This window comes from Hoplias malabaricus, chromosome 6 (assembly GCF_029633855.1).
Source record: "Hoplias malabaricus isolate fHopMal1 chromosome 6, fHopMal1.hap1, whole genome shotgun sequence".
NCBI lineage: Eukaryota > Metazoa > Chordata > Actinopteri > Characiformes > Erythrinidae > Hoplias > Hoplias malabaricus.
Genome location: NC_089805.1, coordinates 17,224,762 through 17,237,137, shown reverse-complemented (window position 1 = coordinate 17,237,137; position 12,376 = coordinate 17,224,762).

Genomic DNA, 12,376 nt, shown 5'->3' with positions numbered 1-12,376 from the left:
TCATTTACGTAACGGTAAATTGTTTCGAATAAACTACTTTAGGGTTGTAGTATTATATATGGTTCATTGTTGCAATGTAACTATTTCAAAACTATTTAAAATATATGGTGCATATTTTGAAGTTATATTTTTTAAAGAAAAATTAATCTGTGTTCTTGTTCATGTCCTTGAGTCAATTTTTAGGCTACTAATCAAATCCTAGTTTGTTTGGAGTACTATAACTGACCTTTCTTGTTATGGCTGTAGTATCTGTAGCCTCAGTATGTGTCACGCCTTCGTCCTGTCAAGTCTGTTGTCCCCGCCATGTGCTTTATTTGCACATGGCTATGTTTTGTTTATGTCCTTGTCTCCACCCTTGTTCCGCCTCCTCGTCCGTGTCATGTGTTAACCCGTCCTCCTCGTTATCTGTCCAGGTGTGTCTCGTTTGTGTCAGCATTTAAGCCCTCTTGTCTCACGTCCTGTTTGTCGTTCATTTCACTTCACTTCGTCTTGTATTGTTGCCCGGTGATGTCGTGTTTATACTATGTTCCGAGTCCTGTCGTGTTGTCTCTATCTCTCTCCTATTCCAGTCGTTTTGTTTTCTAAGTCATGTTGTTTTGTTTCCTTTCTACCATGAGTCTAGTCTTTGTTATTTCCCAGTTAAGTCGTTTCGTTTTGCTTCCTGTTCATGTTGTTTGGTTTCTTTGTTAAATTAAAGTATTTTGTGTTAGCAAGTGCGTCCGCCTCTGTCAGTCCGCCTCGTGATCCGTGACAGTATGTTATACAAGCAATAGGTATGCAGGTAAGTGATAAGTTGGATTACTGAACAGGCCCAGGGTCCCAAGCGCTCTGGTGCTCTTCAAAAAGATGCTACTGTAATATAAGCTTATATTGGGTTTGTTCATCTCATGTCTGAATTTTGTTCATTTATTTCCACAAAATTCACTAGAATCTATCATTTAAGGGACTATTCTTAAAAATGTTCTCCCAAGGGAGCATACCGCTTGACAAAAATGATGATCAGGGTTATACACAGGCTGTTTATGTTAAAAGTGTGTTGCATGCATAACACCCCCACCCTTGCCCACCTCCCGGGCATGGATAAAAGTTCAGCCTCAGGAAATATTTCCATTATCAACCCTGTTTCCACAGGATTCCTATACATTTTAGATCTGGACTAATTGCTGGACACTTCAGAAATCTCCAGCACTTTGTCTTAAACAAAACGGGTAATGCTGAAGACTGGAGACCAAGAGGGGGTGGGTTCTCCTGTCAATTATTTTTTTGCATCAGCCACAAAAAAACTGCTATTTGCAATCATTCATATTTTGTACTGGCCAATCTAAGATTAGAATGAGTGGAGCATGACACCCAAGATTTTCACAGCTCCATTTATCCATTAGAACATGAAGTGAAAGAGTTTTTTTTCTGTTATGTAAAAACTTAGTAGATATTTTAAAAGAGCAGTTCTACTCTTGTGGTACTTTCTTTAGTCTTAAAATCCTTTATGTTAAGTAATTTGTATTATGTTAATGTACATTATGTTAATATGAGATATAACAACAGTTATAGGAATTTCAGAAAGTTTTTGTACCAAAATGCTTTTTGTGAAGAGAACTCTACTCTCCTTAAATATTAAAATGTACATCCAGAAAGTCTTAATTGGACTTTCATGAGCTGGATTATAACCCGGAGGTGGAAAAATGAGACAGCCATTTCTGCTGTGTATTATATGCCCTAAAAAGTGAACAAGCACAATATTTCAAGCAGCACTGAGCTTGATATGTGACGGTACCAAAGTCATAGTATCACCCAAAATTTCTTAATGTTCTGCCCATACCAGACCCTACAAACCTAGCCCAAAACACACACAAACCCCAACACAACATTAAATCCTTAAAGAACAGTGGCGGATGCTGGTCTTTCAAGGAGGGGAAGCTCAATTTCAGCCTACTTCATAAAATGTGTCAGTGTATTTATACATAAATTCTACCCTCCATTCCTTTTTAAGAAAATGCTCTTTGACCGTCGTACCAACAAGGCGTGTTTTCCAGGGACTTGACTAGTGTCCTCTCAATGGCCAGCAGAGCTAGGCTGCTTAAATGGCCTTGGCCCATGTGAAGTGTGCCCCATAGACCCCCAGAGATGATGAGCATCCGATTGGCGGGACAAATTCCAGCATTTATCCAATGACTCGTCTCGTTACGCTGCACCGTAAATACCGTAAACATGATATACAAATGGATATAAAAAATACTGTAAACATGACATACAGATGACTAATTTACAGCTAATTTACATATGTAATGCAATTGTTACACCAAATGTTGGACATTCATTTTCCATTTCACATGGTTTAGGCAAAATCAGGCAATTATATGTGGTCTTGGAACATAAATATTCAGCAAACTTTGTTTGTTGGTGTTACAATTTTTTCTTTCAGAAAGGAGTGAGCACAGTCCCACCCTATGGTTCCAACTGGCTCAAGCTTTTAAAATTCATACATTTAAAAGGGCTTAAATTTACCTAGATGACTGGTGGAAAGCTAAATAACTAACTACTGGAAGTTAATTCCTTTCCATTCTTCTCTATTTAAGTGAATGAGTTTTACTTGCATTGGGTTTTACCATAGCTTAAGACCTGGTAGACCACCAAAAGTGTTACCACTGGATAAAAAAAATGCTTAAAGCATTCATCTTTAAGAGATCAAGCTCAGGTTTTTCTACAGATCTTTAAAAATCCACAGGTGTTCTTGTCTATACTTCCACTACATAACTGTGCAATATATCTAAAAGGATAAGGAGCTGTAAGGAAGCCATCCCTAAGTAAAAAGAATTGGGGAAAAAAAAGACAAGAAGTAAATCATACAAAGACAATAGTTCTCAGCTGGATCATGAGATGCAGAATATTGTATCAACATATAAGACTTTATTAAAAAGACATGGAGAAAGCTTTTGAAGTAACAGAAGCTAAAATAAAGGCAAAGACTGGCCAGACATAGGTTGTGCAGTTTCTTCATGTGCAAGTTTGCCTCTGTGCCGCTAGGGAACTTGCTCTTGCGCCATCACCAACGAACAGTTGTTATCACACTCTGTATATCAAAATTCTGTTCTATCAGGCACAAGTTCCTCTTTCTGTGATACCTGCTGCTTTTGTTGTGTTGGGGGATGCTTCTAGCATGCACTATCTCTGATTGGACAGTGGCAGAAAAGCTCTGTTTAAGCATTAACAGTGGTCAAGATAAGATTGAAGACCTTTTAAGCCTTGCTCAGAGAGAGAATTTTCCTTGCTAAGAGCAAGAGCGAAACATTCACAAACTCTTCACTGGGCCTACCATTTTCTTTCTCTCTGTCTATCTACAGTATATTACATACAGCATTGGGGTAGTTACTCAAGAAAAAGTAACCTATTACTGATTATTCACTACTGTATTGTGAGATGAATATACTTTAAAGTCACTCATAAGAAATTTGACTTTAATTTTCAGAAACTTAGTCTGGTCACAGCCAGTGACTTAGCTGATCACTCCCTTCCCCCAGAAATGGAATCCAGATAACAACTGGGTGCCTCAAAATCTTCATGCTTATACATGACAGAGTCTGTCCACCAAGAACGGAATGCAAAGAGAGAGAGACATACAGTAAATGATCAACATTTATTCCCTATTTCCTCTGCATACTCAAAGATTCTTAAAACTACAGAATAAAACTTCCCTTAATCCCCATGGATGATTTGACTTGATCTCTGTTTTACAAGTTTCAAAGTTAAAAAAAAAATTCAGCTGGACCATCAAAGGGGAATTATAAAGATTAAAATCAATTATGTTTAAAATGAACTTTCATAAATCTCACATTTCACATAGCAGCTATCTGGTGTCTGCTAGATACTATGTGTCATTTGGTGAAGAATTTTGTAAAACAATGTTTTGTCTGAATAATATTACTTTATATGTTAACACGATCTTTATATTGCATTCTAATTAATATCTCACAAATGTAACCAACTTGCTGTAGGCTATCTTGAAATAAATACACGCATGTGAGAAACTCATGTGTAAGATTGATTGTATGAGCAAAAAATTTTAGTAATAATTGCAAAAGCACGATTCAGAGATTCTAAAGATTTTAGGATTCATTTTGCTGTTGTCTTGTCAAATGTCATAAATTATCATTTCAGGAAGGATTTCTGAAAACATCCTGAAATGAAAATGAGGACCTCTGAAAACATCCAATCAGAATTAGAACAAGGCAAAGGATTTCCCTCCCCCAGTCCCTCGGGACCAATCAGGCCTTCATGGCATTATTGAGAGGACTTGACTAGTGTCCTCTCAATGGCCAGCAGAGCTAGGCTGCTTAAACGACCTTGGCCCATGTGAAGTGTGCCCGCCTGTGTTGCCACGGATCTTTACACTTTGCTGTCAATCAAAAAGGGATTCAGCCTCAGACAAATCATCCAATCACCATGCAGAAGCTGACCGTCCAGGCCAGCCGAGGCCAGCCCACTGCCCCATAGACCCCCAGAGACGATGAGCATCTGATGGGCGGGACCAAGTCCAGCATTTATCCAATGACTCGTCTCGTTACGCTGCACTTCACTGCTTCGCTATTGAACTCTGTGGATGCTGAGCGTCCACACTGTTTAAAGCACTGTGAAGCTGCGGAAATGATTGAGAGGAAAGCCACGTATTTACCAGTGTTAAGAAGCTGATTCTGAACAAACGTTGAGTGTGTTGTAGTGCATATTTATTCAATGACGTACACACAACAGTATCAGGAAGATCAGCTAAGAGAGCCATTGTCATCATACCTGGAGTCTGTTGATTTTTCTATAAACTGTTGACTAATAATTTCAGACATGAAGACTTATTCTGGCCAAGAAATAAGGTCCCTGTGTTTTAATTAGCCTTAGTAAATGCTTTACTAGGCAAATAAAGAAAAACAACCAAACAAACGAATGAGTTGCAACTAACTTTAACAACGTTATTTTATTTGGAAGACTTAAATATATGGAGTTCAGTATGGCTAAATTGTTGATCTTAAATCTTGAGGTGGTCAGAGCATTCCCTCACCTATTCTGGGTGTGTCTTTATATCCCTCGCTTTCCTTGAGCTCACTCATACTCTATAACTTGAGTTTCAGAGTGAGAGCTTCAGACTCAGAGAAAGTGTTTTCTTTTAGTGAGCCATAAAGCAAGAGAGAGCATTTCTAAGTGAGCCACTTGGTCCTTATAGGATGTTCGTAGCTCTGCCCTCATGAGAAGGAGCTAGTGTTCTGACTGGATTTGAACCTAGAGGATACGTGATTGGCCACAGTCCATAGGCAGCGAGCTTTACACAGAGATTTGTTAATACGATGAAAGTGGCTCTTATTTTTAGCATGTGACTTAACTTGTGATTCTGGTTCCAAGCTCGGTATAAGATAATTAATTTACTCATTTTGCTTATAATGACAATAGTGGATAAAACCCATTTCATATTTTGATACTTAGATTTTTTTCTGAATGAATAACTTGGGTGCATTTGTACAGGTATAGAAAGATTATTCTAGATAAGTAGAGATTAAATTAAATACATGCACAATTTAATTATAAAGACAACCATGCAAAGGTCCTTTGAGGTAGGGTGGTGTCATCCCTTAGAGTATCCATGCTTGTTTCTCTAAAAGTTGCATTAATTGAATTTAATTATCCTTTGAGGATGGCATGATGGTGCAGCAGGTAGTGTCGCAGTCACACAGCTCCAGGGACCTGGAGCTGGTTGGTTCAAGTCCCGCTCCGGGTGACTGTGAGGAGTTTGGTGTGTTCTGCCCCTGTCCACATGGGTTTCCTCCAGGTGCCCTGGTTTTAGCCCCACAGTGCAAAAACACACATTTGTAGGTGGACTGGCGACTCAAAAGTGTCCATAGGTGTGAGTGAATGTGAGTCACCCTGTGAAGGACTGGCGCCCCCCCAGGGAGTGTTTCTGCCTTGTGCCCAATGATCCCGGGTAGGCCACAACACGGACACAACATGAACCTGGATAAGCAGTTACAAGTGTCAAGTGTGATATCAGTCTGTTTGTTACACAAAGTCCAGTGTTTTGTTTGACGTATTTAGTTGAAGTCACAAAAAGGACAGAACATTTTTAATATTGAAAGTATCACTATTTAGGCTCATACAGGGTGAGAGCAAGGCTGAACCTAACTTGTTCCTTTGCAGCGAATGCATGTGGGGGTGTCAAATGATCGATTACTTCTGATGATAAAGTTTGACCCCTTCGTTGGTCTCTGGTTATCAGTTTGTATTAAGGCCATAAACCATGAAACAAGGATACTTAGTGTGAGTACAACCCTTCTTAGACGCATTATGGGGTTATCCTGGACGATTTTTCAAGAGTTGATGTTTAAAGAGTGTCACTATGCTGGCTTCAGAGTCTGGAAATGGGATTTTTTATGATGATCATAATAAGGGTCCAATGCCAGACAGGGACTTCAGGCACCTGTTTTATGACTTTTGCCTTCCAAAAGTTGACCATGGTATTTAGTGGGAAAGGGAGAGTGTTTCACTCATGTGACTTGAATTAATCCATGATCATGAAAGCGATCTGCATAGTATGTCTTTACAACACTACAGTAAATTAAATGTAAATGAATTTACTTAAAAATAAATGAACAATTTTAATGCTGAATGTGTCATGTTTAAATGAAGTGCAGTGTACAGACTTTTGTTCATAAATTATCTCATCTCAGTTCAGAAGTTTAGAAATGGGAACGAACCATATATGAAAAAGGAGAAGCAAATAGCAGATCAGTGATTGGTCGCTGGTAACACTCTCTGCACATGTGCAGCTCTTTCTCATCTGTGTGAGCTGCTGTGCGTACTGCACAGTGGAATAGATAGGAGAGGGGGAAAGAGCGCGAGAACCGAGTCACTTTCACTGGCAGATTTAGCGACTCTCTTGAACGGAAGGTAGTTTTTGTTGGGTTTGTACAAAAAGTCACTAGTTTTGTCGCTAGTCACTTTTTTTTTTTTTTAAATAACTCGCTAAATGAGTCTGAAAATTCACCAAATCTAGTGACAAAATCGCTAAGTTGGCAACAATGCACTGACCTGCTGCTCTCAGTGCCGCCACAAAACAAACCCCTGTAGGAGGAATTGTGACTGCAGCACCGAATGATGGACAGATAACTCTGGCTGCTGATTGGCTAAATAAAGGTGACGACCAATGAAAATTGCGATTTTTGTTCAGGAGCCGTGGAGAATCTGCCCCTCGCTCCGGCTGAGAGAGAGCTGCGTGTTTTTGTCTGAAACCCTCGCCATAATGGTGTGAACTCAAAAATAAGAAACAAAACGCGTCCCTCATTGGTTCAAAACAGAGCGCTTCTTTCTTGTCTATATATGGGACGGTTGACAAAGGCTTGACTGCTGTAACGCACTACTGTCAGGATGCACCAGCAGCAATTTAAGAAAACTTCAACTAGTCAAAATGCTGCAGCCAGGGTCCTCACTAAAACTAGAAAATTTGAACATATTAGCCCAGTTCTATCATCACTTCATTGGCTGCCTGTTAAATTCCGCATTGACTACAAAATTTTGTTATTAACATGGCTCTACATGGGCTTGCTCCTGAATACCTTCAAGATACAATTTCCTATTATGAGCCTCCACGTTCACTCAGATCACAGAGTACTGGATTTTTAATTGTTCCCAGAATTCAGAAGGCCTCAGCTGGGGGAAGAGCCTTTTCTTATAAAGCCCCCCAACTCTGGAATGATCTTCCAGAAAATGTTCGGGACTCAGACACAGTCGCAATCTTCAAATGTAGGCTAAAATCTCATTTGTCTAGTTTATCATTTGGTAGCTAATGCTCTCCCATAGATAAAGGCGGCAGATCCGGGGGGTGCATGATACGCGAGATACGCGTGCACAAAATGCAAAAACTATGTAAAATGTTACAAAGGGTGACCATATTTGAGTTTTCCAAAAAGAGGACACATGGGGCAGGTTGGCAGCACAAATGCTTCCATAACCATGCAACTATGCTGCTGAAATACATGAACAGATAGTCTTTAATAAGCTAAAAAGCTTTTTGGACAGATTCCCTTCCATTCAAAATTTGTCCCTAAGCAAAAATAAATAATATTTTTGTAATTTCTTGACAGTTTATTATAATTGAAACCTGTTATTTTCTGTTCCTTTAAAAAACTTTAAAAAGGAAGCCCTATATTAAATCGACTTGTTTAGAAAACTCATGATAATGACAGAAACTGATGAGTTTACATTTTAAATGTGTTTTTTTTTAAATGTTACTAAAAGCAAGCACCACATTTTATCAGCTAGAAGTAATATAGACCTGATAAATGATCAGAGCATCGTTGGGATCCAGACATTATGTAAAAATTAATATTTCATATTTTATAAGGTCTAGCTGATAAAACGTGTTGTATGTGACAGCTATAATTCAGTCTCTCCCCTCTCGCGGCTTTAATGATCCGGGGATTTGGCCAGTTATCTTCTAAAGTTAATGTTAAACAGAAAAACAGCGCATAGGTAACTTGATTAACTCATCAGAAAGTCGGTAACGGTCAGGTGTGTCCATGTATTTGTGTCGTTATAGGGACAGAAGTGACAACTTCCAGATTTGTAAAATATAGAGCAGAAAGTGAAAGGCTCATGTGACAAAGAAACTCTTCCAAATACAAAGAAGAGCCTATGATAAAATACCTTAAAAACTTTCAACACATTTCTGTTCAAGGCTCCAGTAAAACACTGTGATGTGGAGTTGAGCTAGACTGAAAGTGATGTAAGCACATGAAGGTGCGCGCCGTGAAGTGTGTCCCATTTCTGCTCTGCGTTTTGACCTCTTGAACACTTGATCCCGACATGCCCCTTTTACTCACCTACATCAACGTCATGATACGTCATTAAAGTGAACACTTCAAGAAAGGGATTAGGATTTATTGTAAGAATTGGAACAGGGGGAAGACTCTGGACAGCAAAATCCCAGACAGTTTTGGAGATATTAAAATCCCGGCCGGACGCATTTCTTAGGTCCCGAAAAGAGGATATGTCCTGCAAATGAGAACGTCTGTTCTCTCTGATACATAATATTAGTTTCCCCAAAGCGTTGTTGGCAAGTTGATCATGTTAGTGCTAGCTTTCAGACCATTAACATAAGATAACAAGTGAAAATAAAATTATACTTAAAACTATAAGATCAATTTTATGTTAGCAGATTGTTGAATAGAGATGAGAACAATAGATTTGTAAGCCATTTAACCTTGCTAGCCAGTTTAGTTTAGCTGCCCAAATAACATTATTTGCATTTTTTTTCTGATTATATAGACATTAAATAATAATAAAAAACATTACAAATGTTTATGTATCCACTCTCCACTGCTTATTCTGTTTTCCCAAAATGCCTTGTGTTGCTCACAGCGGTTGATGTCACATTACCATTCTGTATAGCTGTGTCTCTATTCAAGGGCTGCAGGATGTGGTCTATGGAGGTCTGTCCTTTGAAGGCTGCTGAGTGTCCTACAAAGGCTAAACAGAAAGGGGACAGTCTACCTGAGATTTCCTGTTTGACTGCAGTTTCACTAAATGCCACTCCTGATGGCTCCTGCGCTTAAAAGACTGAGCCTGATACATTAATTTAATTGTTTTTCCTCAATTTATTACAGCTGGAGATTAAAGTGTTTTATTATAGTGAATTTCACTGAAAAGATATCATAAATAATGAAATCATAATTTGAAACATATACAGCTTTTCTGATGGAATGTTCTTCTGCTGCATTTACTGTTATAATACATTTGTGGCTCTATTACATCTGTGGTTATTTTTTTATAGTGATAATAGTCAGTGCACACTTTCATTTTATTGTTTCCCAACAACCCAGTGATGACAGTAGATATTGGAGTAGTTTATTGAACTTGTCACACACTTGCCATGCTGTCCTATGCTGTTGTATGTCTGTTTTCCAATCATGTGCACATGGCTCTCTGTTTGTTTTGGTCCCTTGTCTCTGCCTTAGCTCCGACCTCTCGTTATCTTTTCCAGATGTTTCTTGTCTGTGCTCCTGTGTATATATAATCCCTCTGTTTCAATACTCCCTTGTCTGGTCTTGTGTGTAGACGTATGTTTCTGTGTTTAAGTATTTTATGTTAATCTACACCGGTTCAAGGCTGTTTCCTGTTTAGTTCTGTTCAGTTTAGTCTAGTTTGTATTCCATCTGTCCTGTTTGTGTTTATTTTCATATTGTGCTTTGGTTTTGTTTAAATAAAGTGTTCCTTGCATGTACGTCTGCCTCCTCGTCTCCCTACAGCTGTGACATAACTTCATTAATTAAACAAACAAAAATTCTCTCTCTGCTCTCTATCTTTCTCTTTTCTCCAGCTGGCTCTCATCACAGTAATTGTAACACACATTACACATAATGGTAATCTAAAATAAACAGCTACCATTTAAGTCAGTGATTGTATAAAATGTAAAGATTATATTAGTAATCACAATAGCTTTCTCAAGTCAACAGATCTCAATAGCACTCCCCAATATAAACTAAACAATATTTTAAAGAAATAATCACTATGTGTTCGGCTACAAATTCAGTTGCTGTGTAGTGTTGTTTAACACATGGCGGGAGATAAACGAGAGATAAAAGGATAAACAAAATTTGTATCAGTAATGATTTGATGTTAAGTAAAATATGTTTAAAACCCTGTTTGCTCCTCTGCTGACGTCACAATATTCTAAAATCCCCACAATTGAGACTCGACTTATGTCTAGACACGTTTCATATCATCCACTGATGTCTGTATGTAGAATAATGAAATGGACAAAAGGGGGAGCTCTACCATCCCTCCACAGCAGCCTGATTGATAGGGCTTCCTGTAGCTGTGCCTGGAAGCATTTTTACTACACAGTGTGATCCTTTACCCCTTCGACATAGACAGTTGGTGTGTTTCTGTGCTTCTAGGTGTTGTAAAACACTCTGCAGTGCAAAACTCTCTCATGTGTGGGACCACATGTAAGCAGGCTTTTGGAAATGAGGCTTTAGCGGTGGTGGTGGTACAATCAGAACAGCAGAAGGAAGAGAGAAGGCAAGCAGATGTGTTACATACCATGCCCAAAAAATTGTATTGCCCTCTGAAAATGCACTGTGGAAGAGAGAAGTGGTGGATAGTCTAGTGAAAAACCACAGGGAGGATCGGTGTGGAGGGTGGATCGATTGGAGACCAAGGCCTGTGACAAAGGAGTGCACTGAGATTGTTAGAGAACAGGCTGTGAGGGAGAGGTATTAAAAAAAATTATTTTAAAATACCCCTCTCTAACCACAACTTTAAGGCTCTCACAAAAAAAACAAAAAAACAAAAAACAAACATACAAACAAACAAAAAAAAAACGGCAAATTACAACCATCAGAGTGGAGTTTCAGCAGTTCTGCATGTCAATCTGCTTATATCAATCAGTCTTAGAGCCTGAATTGGTTTTGAGTATGGGGATTTGAACAATACAGAAACTAGAGGGAACTAGAACTAAAGGAACTAGAGGGGCTCTAGCTAAAGGGTGTGTGTTGGAGGGGTGTGCGTGTTGATTATCCCATGCAAAACATTTCCCAGAAAAGCCTCATGGAGCCATAAAGTGGCCTACTTATGCTGGTCTCTAATATCAGTGGTGTGCTTTGTTTCGTTGCTGACCTCGGGCAGCATAAGCTGCTACAATCGCATGTAATTGCTGTAATTCTCTAGAGCCATTAAAATTACTCTGCTTTCTCCAGCCCTGTTAAGATTTAACTGTCATATGCGAAGTAATTGTACAAAGATATATGCACAGCTATGTAGTTACAATTATTTTCTTTCAAAATATGGTTGGGAACATTGAATGCCTTATTTATTAAAAAAAAGTATGAAAACAGTAATATACAGTTTGGGTACATCTGGGCAAATGACCTGCTAATATATAAGACTGGCCTAACTTACTTTTCCACTGCATGGTTCCTCTACACAACACACTTCTATTCAGGTTTTTTCTGTTTCCATTAGGCAAATTTGGGCCCTAGTAAATGGAATCAGATACTTCCTTTAGTACCTGCTAGCTCCTGGTTCCAAATGAGTGAAATGTGAAACACAGTGAAATGCAGACATCCATATAAAAACAAGAATATGGGACTTGTTAATTCTCTTGAAATGTATTTGACAAATCAAAAGATTTCACCAACTTGATAGTATTTAAAGGTGCAATCTGTAATACTGACACCAAGCGTTTTAAATCGGAACTATAATAGTTTCAAAACTGTGAAGAGAGCTGTCTGCCTTCTCCCCAGATGTGAAGCTCGACTAGTTTGCCAGTTTGAGGAAAACTGAAGGAACAAGCAAGAGACGAGTTTAAGAATTTTGAAGCATAATAGCTAAGAAGAATGTA